The 12221-nt window shown below is 37.0% G+C and overlaps 1 pseudogene across 1 annotated transcript in view; it reads left to right on the top strand.

Annotated features, from left to right (window-relative positions):
• The window catches only part of LOC147004896 (protein DBF4 homolog A-like), a 154008-nt pseudogene extending 142267 nt beyond the window's left edge, over positions 1 to 11741 (top strand). The window contains exons 4-7 of the transcript XR_015046884.1: positions 4675 to 4803; positions 5220 to 5331; positions 8928 to 9052; positions 10585 to 11741. The product of XR_015046884.1 is annotated as a protein DBF4 homolog A-like (transcript). The remainder of the gene's footprint in view (positions 1 to 4674; positions 4804 to 5219; positions 5332 to 8927; positions 9053 to 10584) is intronic.
• Positions 11742 to 12221: the final 480 nt, after the last annotated feature.

Here is a 12221-nt window from a genome sequence, read left to right as displayed (position 1 = left end):
AACTTTATATGCCCCAATATAAGGGAATGCCAGGGCCAAAAGAATGGGAATGGGTGGGTAGGGAAGTGGGGGGCGCTATGGGGGACTTTTGGGATAGCATTGGAAATGTAACTGAGGAAAATATGTAATAAAAATATTAAAAATTAAAAAAATTAAAAAAAGTGGTACTTTGTTTTTTGTTTTTTTGTTTGTTTGTGTGTTTGGGTTTTTTTGTTTTGTTTTGTTTTTTTGTTTTGTTTTTTTTTGTTTGTTGAGTGTTTTTGTTTTTAATATAAGTAATTCCGCAATAAGTAAAAAACATACTTTGAGACTCTTTTATGGATTTCTCAATTGTGTGTCATTTGACTTGAAGCTTATATTCATAAATTAAAAATTGTTTCTGGGGTAATGGCATAGGTTTTTTTCATCCTTTTTGTTGCTGCTGTATTTTAAGTGATACTGTTTATTCTATAGAAAAACATAAGAAAATGCAGAGATGTTTGCTGTGGTTGTCCTATTATTCTCTTGTCGCCGAGTGTACAGTCTCTTCTGGCTTCATCTTTGAGTCACTCTTTGTCTCTTACACCCCTGCCTAACCTCTATTCAGTCAGTACACTCCCATCTTCTCACTGTTTTGCAGATCTCTACTCCTATATTTCTAACTCACTTTTAACTGACAAGGTATGAAACTGAGAAGCAGTTTGCAGATCCTTTTGATACCTTTTAAAGCCAGCTGTGTTGGATGGTTTTCCTGCTGTTGTCCATTCCTTCCTTGAGCTCTATTATTCATCTCTGCTTATCCCTGTTTTCTCTTAGTCCTCAGACCATTTTTCGGTGGTTTGCTTTTACTACATACAATCCTTAAACGACTTAGATACAAAGAAAAGAAAGGTCTGTACTCTGGTACATAAAAAGACATGGAGACAAAGTAGTTTGGAAATTTGGTGATTTTATGTAGTAAAATAAGCAGCTTATACTTTCCACAGCTTTAGTAACACCAGGGCTTTGTATCTGAGGTTGTGTTCATTTAGGTTTTCCTGTTTTGTTTTCCCTCTTCCAGTTGGAAGTGGTCATTGCTCATTATCTTTGAAAAAACTAGCTCCTCACTTTGTATTTGCATTCTGGTATTGACTCCACCCAGTAAATTTTGTTTTATGAGTGCCATACTCCTTTTCAGTTCTACAGTCTTTTGAGTACCAGGTAATTTTGGCTACACACAAGAAATTGCCAATGTTGTATAGATTCCTTATCTATTAGAATAGTTAGACAATACTGATTTTGTTTTTGCTGTTAGTTTTTCTGTTTTTGTCTTTGTTTTTATAAGATTTATTTATTTATTTATTTATTTATTTATTTATTTATAAGTACACTGAAGCTGTCTTCAGACACACCAGAAGAGGGTATCAGATCTCATTACAGATGGTTGTTAGTCACCATGTGGTTGCTGGGATTTGAACTTGGGATCTGTTTTAGTTTTTGAGACAGGGTCTCGCCAAGGTAGCTCTAGGTGTCCTGGAACTCACTATGTAGACCAGGCTAGCCTCAAACTCTTAGAGATCTACTTGCTTCTGCCTCCTAAGTGCTGAGATTAAAGGAATGCACCACTGTACCTGGCATTGCTGTTTTGTTATCAGATCTAGCCGTCCAGTTTTTATTCAGACTGTAAATTCTGTCTTAATTTCATAGATACCTGCAGTTTTTTAAGACTTGCATGCAGTATTGGGGTTGTCTTGTACACATACTATGTGCATTTGTCTGAGATTTAGACAGTGATATAAGTCTCAGTTGCACTTCGCTTTGGATTTATTCATAGCATGAGCAGTGTTGAGTTCACACAAGAAATTGCCAATGTCCTATCTACTACAATAGTAGCACATACAGTTGGCCCACGTGTAGATTTATACAGGGAATTAGGGATGCCCATCTCCAGCTTGCTCCTTAAATCCTCTGCTCAGGGATCTCTTTCCGAGCTACCCTAGTACATAAGTGGGGATGTCACATACAACCTACACTACTGCCCAGACTGCACACACAGGACAACTGGAAGGAAAGGAAAACCACTGGAGCCTCTTTTGTTATTTCCCTAGTAAAATAGATGAGGTGAGGTTAATGTTTGAGCCATTCACCCTGACAGCTTCATACCAAAGGTCCTAAGTGTGCCATGCTCGACACTAAGGTCTGCTTCTTCTTTAAAACTTTCCTATACCTATCTAGTTCTTACTGAGTGCCATCCAGAGTTTCGTTATGATCGGTGACTTGATTCCCCCGAAGGAATGCAGTTCACATAGGTCTTCACTGTTAACTGTACCTTGTCCTTGCTAACCAATGTTGAAGGCTCAATGATCAGTGCCACTGCCACTACTCTCCAACAAAGAATGTAAAGTTAGGACTGAATTCTGTAGAGATGATCAGTATCTTTCATTCTTGAGCGCCATTCAGTTTTTTGATTGAATTGATTTTAAGAAGCAAGATTTTCACCCTGTACAGTAGCCACTCTGATAAACTATTTTTCTTGTACATTTTTTTTCTCTTGAAGATAACTGTGCAGTTTTTTTCTGTATTTTTAAACCCAGTATTTTCACTGTATTTGTTTTCCTTTTTAAAGGGGAAAAAAGCTGGTCCTGGAATACAAAAGACAAGAAGTAAGTATTCCTGATACATTGTTTAGTTTTCTTTTAGAGAGCAGAAAAAGATTAAGTCTGAAGTGTACAGCTTGGGCTCTTGGCCACAGGTACATGGTGTCCTAGGTTTTAACTCCAAGATGCCCAGATATTTATATACTTAGAAAGATTTGCTGAGGTAAAGTAACTAGTTATTTCCATGATTTATTCAAGGATTTCTTAGTAATTTTTAGAACATGGACCTCAGCTACAGTCTGATGACACTTAAGCTACCCTTCCCCATGTTAATAATTTTGTAAAGATGTCTTCTCTGTGTGGGAGGGTTAGGTGTACATTAGTGCAGATGCTCCAACAAGCTAGAAGAGGACGTTGAGTCCCTTGGAGCTGAAGTTACATCAGTTGTTAGACCTGACATAGGTGCTAGGAACTGACCTTGATCTTCTATAATATCATTCTGTGATCTCCATTTCTGAGCTCTATCCCCATCCCTGAAATTAATATTTTCAAAAACATTTTTTAAAACTCATTATAGTCCCAGAAGAAACAATTCTTCAAGTCCATTTACTGGGCGGGATGAACATGAGGAATGCTTTGGGATAGCTTTACAGTGTGAACATATCTGTGCCATTCAGCTCAAGAATCTTGGATGGTTGGTATGAATGCAATCCAGTATACAATCCGGACGCTGCAGAGGCCAAGGCGCCTGGGCCTTAGTAGAGGGATTCTGTCTTACAAAATCCAAAACACATCCTTGGCGTGACAGATACAGGGGAATGATAGTGGAAGATATTTTACCTGAGGCCTACACCTTTCAACTCTCTTGAGTTTCAAAGGATTTCTAGATGGTTTACCCACAAAGGTCTTTACTGATTTGGACCTGTCTAATGGTATTTTCTCTTCATAAGCAGGGAGACTCAAGAAGCCTTTTTTAAAGGTTGAAGATGTGAACCGTTAGTGTCAGAATCCAGTGTGTTGGAAACTGTGTTAGAACTATAGAGAAAACCTCATGAGACTTATTTTCCTGATTGTGATGTGCAGAGAGCAGTAATTCCCTTGTGTTCAGAGACTGAATTTAGTTTCATTCTATTGTAGATTTGAATTCAGAGTATCTGCTTTAGACTTATCATAAAATTATCTCATTTTTTTAGTATTTTAAATAATCACTCTGGCTGCATTCAGTATCATGAGTTTGAACAATTACTAAAAATTCACCCCTGTAATTGTGAGAGAAATTATAGATAGTACTTGGAAATGTTTTGAAAAGAATGGAATTCAGACATGCTTCAACATGGTGGAGCTTTCAGGACTTCATCCAAAATGAAGTATGAAGGAAAATACTGCATTATTCAATGTACATAAAGCATTCAGAATATTCAGATTGGGTCACTGCTGGTTGCAAAGACCTGTAGGGAAATAGAGGGTCCTAGGGTTTTTACTTTTGCAAGGTAAGCACCATGAGATGGGGTAGTGCTTTCACAAGTTAATGTTTAATGTGACTGCACTGTCCAGTTTCAAATGGTATCTAGAGCAGTGCTCAACCTGAGGGGGACAACTTCTAGGGGACTGGACAACTCTTTCACAGAGGTTCCTAAGACCACTAGAAAACACTAGTTACAATACGATCCATAACAGTTGAAAAATTACAGTTATGAAGTCTCAACAAAAGTAATTTTATGGCTGGAGATCACCACAGCTGAACTGTATTAAAGGGTTCCAGCATGAGGAAGGTTGAGACCCACTGCTCTAGAAGCTGGGATAGTAATTCCAAAACTTAATGATTAATGTGACTAAACTCTACGGTTTTAATTAGTTTCGATGGTAGGTGTTTTCGGGAGGATCTGGGAGGAGGTGAGAAAGTGGGAAGTGATCAGAATATTGTATGAAATATTAGTTTCAATTTTTTAGGTGTTAAAAGAATAGGCCTACAAATTGGTTCTTTGAAAGGAAGGTTACCCCTACCAAGTCTTTCTTGTTTATTTCAGATTTGAGGTGATTTACAGAACTTTGATATAAGGCTTTGAAACCTTTCTTTCATCCTAGAGAAGCTCACATGTATTTGTCTTTATTCATTTAGGTGCTACAGGCCATTTTACCTTCAGCTCCCCAGTATGCCGTGTATAAGTTACTTTCTTCAGAAGCCCTGCAGTCCGTTTGATATAGAGAAGTCATCCAGCGTCCAGAAACAAGCTCAGCCCAAGCTCAGGTTGGTGGGAAACTTGATTCTTAGAAAGAATGCTATTTAATTTAGACTTTCACTATGATTGTTTTTTTTTTCCTTCATAAGCATTTGGGGTAGTGTATTTTGTGCCATGATGGTAGTATGTGTGCTTGTTTTCCCTGTAAATATTTTAATGCTTCTATGCTAGATTTAGTGTGAATAAAAGTACATTATTTGGACATTTTAGGTGTGAGTGGGGTTCAGATACTAAAACCCGTTTCTCTTGACCATTTGAAATGTTCTTCAGAATATTTATTACATTTTGTTTTACATTTCTTGAAATTCAGTTAAAAGTATTTGCTGTTCAAAAGTGACAGATTGTGCATATGTTAGTTTAAGGCAATACGTTTTAAAATTATTCATTAGCAGTTAATTTTGTTACCATGTACTTCTATCACTAGAATTATTACGGATGGCGATAAATGTGGAACCCCAGTTCAACTCCAGTTGAAGGAAAAGAGAAAAAAAGGATATTGTGAATGTTGCTTCCAGAAATACGAAGATCTCGAAACTGTAAATGTGATTTTCCATTTGGGATTGGTGTTTCTAAACATCTAAATACTGTTTTTATTTTTAAGTCCCATTTTACTATGCCGAGTATAGTTTGCAACATGATAGTCACAAATATATTCTAGAGTAGAAACATCTCTGGTTTGTTTTATGGTGGGGATAGAACACAGCTCTGCACTTTCTAGGCATGTACATCAGCACTCCTGCATCTTGAATCTGAAACACTTGAAATTGTAAGAATCCAAGGAGGGAAATCGACATTGAGAAAATAATTTTTATTCATTTAATAAATATTTGAGTGCTTAGTATATAACTACAATATAAAAATATAACAAAATATATGTAGACAGTATTAGATAAGTGCAAGGAGAAACAAAACAGGAATGGAGGTTTGCTATCATGTGTTTAGACTTGGCAAAGAAATACTTGACTGATGTTTAAGTAGAACTACAGAAAAGTTAGGTAACCAGGCATCTTGATACCAACCGAAATCGGCAAGGGTAGATAGACCCAGAGTAGAGAATGATGGCCTAGACTAAGCAGGAATAGGAGTTCTTGGGGCATGGTCAGGTTGTTGGAATACTCTAAAAATGAGACTGGAGGGATTCATATGATTTTTGGATTAAGAGATGGTAGATAAATGAGAAGTTCCTATATTTTGGTCTGAGCAATTAGAAAAGTCTTGCAAGAGCATATCAAATAAAAGAAGTTTTTAAAGATGGGGAAGGCCTGTTGGAGTTTGAAAGCTTATTAAAATCACTGGTAGTCTTGTCTGTATCCTTAGAGTTTGGTGCATAGCAAGTGCTTATTAACCATAGCAGTTACTTTTTTAATTTCTTAGCTTTTAAATAGTAGGTAGACAGATGTAGTGGTGCACAACTTACAACCTCCGCAAGCTCAGGCAGGATGAATATCAGAGTGCATAAGCTCAAATATTTATCATTTGAGATGGATTAATATTTACCAGGGGTTTTGATTTGTTTTACTGATGTAATAAAGAAGGACGTACAGTTAGTTTTAAATTGCATTGAATCAGAAGCTGAAGTATTTCAAATTTTTTTCCTTTTCCTTCTAATTGTTTTGAAATTAAAGTTATTGATTGGTTCTGAAATTTACATGCCATTGTGAGGTCAGAGTAGTATAGAATGTTTGCTTTTCTTTATCTTTGAGCTCCTAATGTGTTCAGAAATATAAGAATGATAGGAAAGTTGTCCACTGATTGTCACAAAGAAAGTAAATTTGTGAAAGTTGATTTGAGAAGAAATTTAAGATCATGACTTTGAAAGTTTTTGTTTGTCTTTTAATTTAAACTAAAGCAGAGTTCGGTAGGTCACTCCAACACTCTGGGAGGGTCTTGGGTTTGAGAGCAATTTGGACTAGATAATGAGATCTTATCTTAAAAAACCAACTATTGTTTTATTACCTTGGGTTTCACAATAATTCATTTCTATCCATGCAAAGAGACTAAGATAGGAAATATTTTTGAGGGCTTAGGAGATGGCTCAGTTAGTGACCTGCTTACAAAGGAACTAAGATTGATCTCCAGAACCCACGTCAAGAAGTGTGGACATGATGGTATGCTGGGGCAGACAGGCTCATTCCTGGCCTGCTGGTCTGCTGGCCTGCTTTACTGGACTGAACATCCAGGTGTCCAGCACCTATAGAAGGAATGGTAGACAAGGTTGTCTTCAGTCTACACACACGTACACAAATATTTTTAAGTAGTGTAGGTAAAGCAGACATACAGTACTGTAGCTAAAGTATAGCATACAGAAAAGAGAACAAGAAAAGCCAAAAGGTGACAGGCCTGAGTTATAAACAGGATATATAAAGCTATCCTTGTCTAGTTGTATTGTAGCATGGAGAATGTTCAAAATAAGTGGAATGTGCCGTACAGTGGTAGCGAATGATGAGAATGACATTAGGGGTGTAGCTCAGTGCTAAGGCCTAGGCTTGGCACATGTGAGACCCAAAAGTAAAGGTAAATGAGAGTGCTTGACTTGCTATTAGAGAAGGCACAGACCTCTGAGACATACAGATCAATAATACTAAGTAATAAAAACAACTAAGTGAATTTAGAGAGAAAGTATATGTTTCACTTCATAATTTTTTTTCTTCCCAGAATATAAATGAATTCAATCTGATCTTTAAAAATGTGAAACTTATTTGAGATGTTTTGTTTGTTTTTCTGAGGGTTTCCCTCTGCAGCTCTGGCTTCGGTGGAACTCACTCTGTAGATCAGGCTGGCCTCAAACAGATATACCTGCCCCTGCCTCTACCTCCCCAGTGCTGGGATTAAAGGTTTTGTGTGTGTGTGTGTGTGTGTGTGTGTGTGTGTGTGTGTGTGAGTGTGCGCGTGCCACCATACCCAGCTCTAGGCTCTATATAGGATATCCTGAATTTATTGACAAGACAATTAGCCTGGAGATCTCACCCTTTCAGAAGGAAGGTTGTTTCCTGTAAATTCTATACTATAAATTTGGTTTTTTTCATTTGGCACAGGGTCTTACTATTTAAACCAAATTCAGAGAAACCTACCTACCACTGCTTCCTCAGTACTAGGATTAAAGATGCCCTACCATGCCCAGTTTACTTTCCTTTTAATCACTCTGAGATTGAAAAACATTCCCTGCTGGCCTTTAATCCCAGCTCTTAGCAGGCAGAGGAAGGCAGATTTCTGAGTTCTAGGCCTGCCTGGTCCTTAGAGTGAGTTTCAAGGCAGTCAGAGGTATACAGAGACACCCTGTCTGGAAAAACCAAAAGAAAAGAAAAAACACTCCCCTTTCCTCTGTTGCAATCAGTAGGTAATGAGGTAACTTGTTTGTTCGTACTTGGGTGTTTTCTTCAGTTGTGAGTCTTTTTGTAATGTATATATTCTGTAGCATTTATCAAAGGTCTTGGTTTTTAAAGTTTAGTTTTTACTTTTTACATGTGTGTGTGTGTGAGTGTATGACATACGAGTGGAGTCTAGAAGAAGCCATCAAATTACCCGAAACTGGAGTTACAAGTGATTGTGTGCTACCAGATTTGGGTACTAGGAACCACCTTCAAGTCTTGGAAGAGCGTTGCATGCCTATAACAACTGAGCCAGCTTTCTAGCCCTTTAATTTGTTTTAAAACTCTTCTAGACTCTTGTATGTCTTAAATTTTTGTATATTAAGGTAAAGGATTTCATTTAGTTCTGTAAGCCCTACTTTGGGAATTATATACAATAGTAGGTGAAGTATGTTTTATAAAGTATTAATATATTACTGAATATATTAAAGGTAGTTCTTAACTTTATCTGTCTTGAGATCCTTTAAAAACAGTTTTTAAATTGAAATATAAATACATCATTTCCCTCTTCCCCACCCACCCTAATTATTGCCTCTTGCTGTCTCTCAAATACAAGGGCTCTTTCTAAAAAATTGTTTATATATATATATATATATATATATATATATATATATATATATATATAATTCATATACACATGTGCGTGTGTGTGTGAGCGAGAGAGAGAGAGAGATGTTATTTGGGTTTGGTATTTGATTTTTTGGTTTAATTCATATAATTATTGAATGTAATTTTAAGATGCTTTTGTTGTGGTTTTGTTTTAGCACCTTCTGAGTGAGAAACACAGGAACTTTGCACAGAGTAACCAGTATCAAGTTGTTGATGATATTGTATCTCAGTTAGTTTTCGATTTTGTGGAATATGGAAGAGACACACCTAAAAAGAAAAGGTAATTTGCCAAAGATACTGTTAAGCTATTTTATGGCACTCAGATTTAATATAATGTTTGTCTGCTCTTAGAAAGAGTACAGATTTTTTTCTAATGATGTAAATATGGTTTAGAACGAATACCTTCTTCCCTTCTTTTTCCTGCCACTAAAGGTACTTAGTCTCCCTCTAACATGGTTTTGAAAGGGAGCTCACAATTTTTTCTCTTAAGGTCAGTTATAGAGTCGATGTTTTAGGTTTTGTAAATTGGAAGAGCTCAGTGACCTCCAGTCAGCTTTGTTACTGAACACTGAGCATGGCTATTTTGCAGTGGAACATTACTTAAGAAAGTAAAGATATAGTAGCAGGCAGCATTGTAGCAGGCAGCATTGTCAACCTCTGGTGTCGAACCATGTGGTTTTCAATGTACTCAGTCTAAAAATGTTGATTAGGAATGCTTTTATATGGGTATACAGTAGGGTTGATAATTGGTCATCTGTTTTTGTCCTAGTCTTAAGGCATAACGATTAGAGGTGTGATAATGAAGCACAACTCTGAAAAGCAAGTAGGGGGTGCTCTGTGTTTAGACCCTGGATCTCTGTAGGACTCTTGGTGGACATTATGGCTGACCACTGATGTGGCCATGTGCGACTCCTGTGAGGACTTAAAATGTTTTGAAAGTTTCAGGAAGGACCTGAACAATTTTTTATCTAGTTATTCCCTAATCATTTTATCAGTACAGCTTTTTTACTTCTTGTCAGTCTCCAGTTGGACTACTGTGACATTTTTGAACTCGAAATTTGTTAGAAGGAACTCTAGTCCCTATTTTGGTTTTACTTTGCTTTTTCGGGATCATACCTAAGGCCTCACCAATGAGGCACAAAGAGGGAATCTTTGGCATTGCTTAAACACTATATATAAGTAAAGGGAACTGCTCTGGTTGGAGAGACAGGTGGATTGTAGAGGGCTCACTGTTTCTTGTGATGTATAATGCAAAGTGTAATTGGGGACCTGATAACGTGTCATGTGTTTGCATAATTAGGATTGTTCAAGAGATTCTAAGATTCTACGTGAGGCAGACGTTTAGGTCAAAAATATGTTTGAAATTAAAGGGTTACTTTGTCGCCTTTACATGTGCAAAGATCTAGTTCACTTTGATATGAAATAGTTTAAATGGAAAATATGTTTCTGCTTTTAGTTTCAAACAAGTACTTTCTGAAACCAAACAAACATTAAAGCACTAGTATTTTTTAAAGATAACAACAAAATCAGGGTCAGATACAGATACTGTCATCTTTCTTTGGTTTATACAATTCATGCTGTTTTGTTTTTTTCATAATTAGTTCAAAGGGTATTGTTTATCTCAAGGAGTGAGCCGAATGAATGGGGAGGTGGTACCCTAGTTCAGTTTAGGTGATTGCTGTGTTTTACTTTAAAAACATCTAAAGTAAATATTACGATTTCTGTGTTAGGGTTATCCTAAGTCAGTTTCGTAAATAACTCATACGTAGTTTTATTCATTTCTAACTTCTTGCGTTTTTTTTCTTTATAAAGAATAAGATACAGTGTTGGGTCCCTTTCTTCTGTTTCTGCAAATGTCCTGAAAAACACTGCACCGAAGGAGAAGCCACTCTTGGAGCCCAATTTCCAGAAGGACGTGGGAGAAAGCAGTGGGCAACTGCTCAAGCAGAACTCAGTATGAAGAAACCCGGAAACCTGAAGAAAAGCCTGGGTTTGCTTCAGAGCCTACAACCTATTCTTCAGCTGGATTGAAAGGATGTGACCGGAAACCAGTGAGCATGTTCAATGCCAGTGAGCCCGACCCAGAGCAGGAGTGTTCACAGCTACCTCTGCATGACAGCACACTGGAACACCAAGTGACTGTAGGTAGAAATGATGGAGAACAGAGAGTAGACGCCGCTCCAGGCGTGTCGCAGTTCTGTGGACAAGTTTCTCATCTCAGTACAGAAAGTAATCTACCCCAACCACAGTTAACTGTAGACATTACACAGCTTTCAGCAAAAGATCTGCAAGAAAAGGGCTTTCATGTTGTGATAGGTCATGCTTCTGACCTGGTGGCATTAAATACATCAAAAGAGCAGCTAACAATGAAGGGGAGAACTCCACCCTATAGTCCCCAGGAGCCTCATGAGTGTGAAGCTGGGAACATGGAGAATTTGCCTTGCGGTAAGATCCAGCGGAAAGTGAGAATGCTATTAGGCCAAAAGACAGCAAAGGCTGAACTGGGTGCTGAATTGGATAAAAAGAGAACTGAGTATCTTCCTGCACATGAAGACAGAACTTGTGGGTCACCAGTACAGTCTCTTTTGGACCTTTTTCAGACAAGTGAGGAGAAATCAGAATTTTTGGGTTTTACCAGCTACACTGAAAACAGTGGAATATGTGATGTTTTAGATATTTGGGAGGAAGAAAATTCAAGTAGCCTGTTGTCAACGTTTTTTTCTTCTCCTTCAACTTCTGCATTCGTTGGATTTTAGTATTTAATGTGCTTTTCAAAAGTGACAGCTCTATTCCTGAAGTTTTTATAAATACATATATAATTAGTTGTGGGGGGGGAGTTGTTTTGTTTTTGCAAACTTTGTTTATGGAGCCATCTGTAAATATTAATTAAGGTGGTATTTGTAATTTTTTACAGGATTGAGTAGCTGTTACGAATTATACAATAAAAACTTGTGACTTATTTTATATTCCTGAGAGTAAAAATGAATATCATTTGCTTTATCACTGAAAATAATTTCAAGTGAGATTTGAAACCTATCAAAAATTTATGCACTATATATTACATACTATTAACTATTGCCTATTAGCATAGATTTCTATGATCAACATGTTATGCTTAAAAAAAATTCAGGTAGAAAGGAAGAAAAAGAACGTACTAATTGGTATATTTGGATTCTGGCCATTACTAGAAACATTGGCTCTAGACACAGACTCAGCTGGATTCTGTTAGGATCCTGACCCTGCAGACTGAAGTTATTGCAGGGCTCAAAATAATCCCAAAAAAACCTTAAGGGGAAGGAATTTAAGTAATTCAGTTAATTGAGAATAATTTCTTTAAAAATTGGTTTTTGTTTGGTACTAGATGATAAGAGATGTAGTGGATTGTTGGAATTGTTTTTAAATGCATGGGAGGAGTGACACAATCTGTCACTTGACTATTAAATAGAACA

Source organism: Mus caroli, unplaced genomic scaffold (assembly GCF_978045245.1).
Source record: "Mus caroli unplaced genomic scaffold, Mus_caroli_1 scaffold_4, whole genome shotgun sequence".
Classification (NCBI taxonomy): domain Eukaryota; kingdom Metazoa; phylum Chordata; class Mammalia; order Rodentia; family Muridae; genus Mus; species Mus caroli.
Note: the sequence above shows the minus strand (reverse complement) of the source record. Positions and strands in the feature narration are given on the sequence as shown.